Here is a 1,109-nt window from a genome sequence, read left to right as displayed (position 1 = left end):
GCTTGTATATATCACAACTCTATGTCTTGTTGCTTTCACCATTATAATCATTACAATAATCTTCACAATAACCATCCTAACATCCAAAACATATCATCCCCAATTACACATGCGTCATAAGAAATATTGACAATCGCATTTACGCCGCCAATCATCTCCAAAGAAAGAATGCACTGACAATTTTTCGGCCATGCATTCCTTTCAAAATTGCAGTGAAGTGTGCTGACACATTTTAAAGGGAAGCTTTCTTTACTGAGAGGGACGGGTTTTGATGATGTCGTGGTTGAACTGTGAAGAGGGGCAGGAGGGAATGTAGAGAAGTGGTGTGGTGGAGAGGAGGAGGGAGACTATGGAGAGGATGCTGCGAAAGCGGTCAGGCAGAGAGGAGGACATCATCTGCAGGGTGCTGCGCGATTCGTTCGTTGCATCAACGATGACGTCACTATCGTCACGGTGAGATACGCACTTGCGCTCGGTCGCGTCAGAAGGGAAGCGCCTCAGTGGCGTGTGTTACACCGGCGCTCAGACTTGGTGCGTTGTGTGACAATACGGAAAGCCGTCGATCAGCGGAATAGGTGGCGCAGCACAGGAAGCTCCTTTCGCCAAAAGAGACGAGAAGCTCGATGGCGGACAGAGACAGCCGAAGCAGTCGAACAACGAGAGGCTTCACTTACTTCGACAATCGTCCGCGATGTATCTGCATAATTATCTTTAAAGCACTGAGCACTGGTTACGTCCCGATTACGTATGCCCAATACACTGACTGAGTGGTAACGTTATCTTTTTTTAAATCAGCCAGCAACCTGCGCAAAAAAATTGCCTAAAATAAAATGTGCACATTCAGCTTCGTTTTATAATCGGGATACAAACCCTGCATTACTCGTCGATACCATCACAATATCACGCCAGGAGAGAGTTAAGAAAAAAAAATCTTCCACTGTGGACATAGGTTATGAGAGACTATTTTCCCTAGGCAGATTTCGAGTACACTTCAGCGGAAGTGGTGCCTGCTTTAAAGAACACCAGAGGAGTGAGAAAATAACCAACATTATTGTCTCCGCCGCGCCCAAAACACTCTCAGACGGCAGCTGAAACGGTCGATGCTCGCG

The sequence above is a fragment of the Dermacentor variabilis genome, unplaced genomic scaffold (genome assembly GCF_050947875.1).
Source record: "Dermacentor variabilis isolate Ectoservices unplaced genomic scaffold, ASM5094787v1 scaffold_12, whole genome shotgun sequence".
In the NCBI taxonomy this organism is placed as follows: domain Eukaryota; kingdom Metazoa; phylum Arthropoda; class Arachnida; order Ixodida; family Ixodidae; genus Dermacentor; species Dermacentor variabilis.
This window is presented reverse-complemented; position numbering follows the sequence as displayed.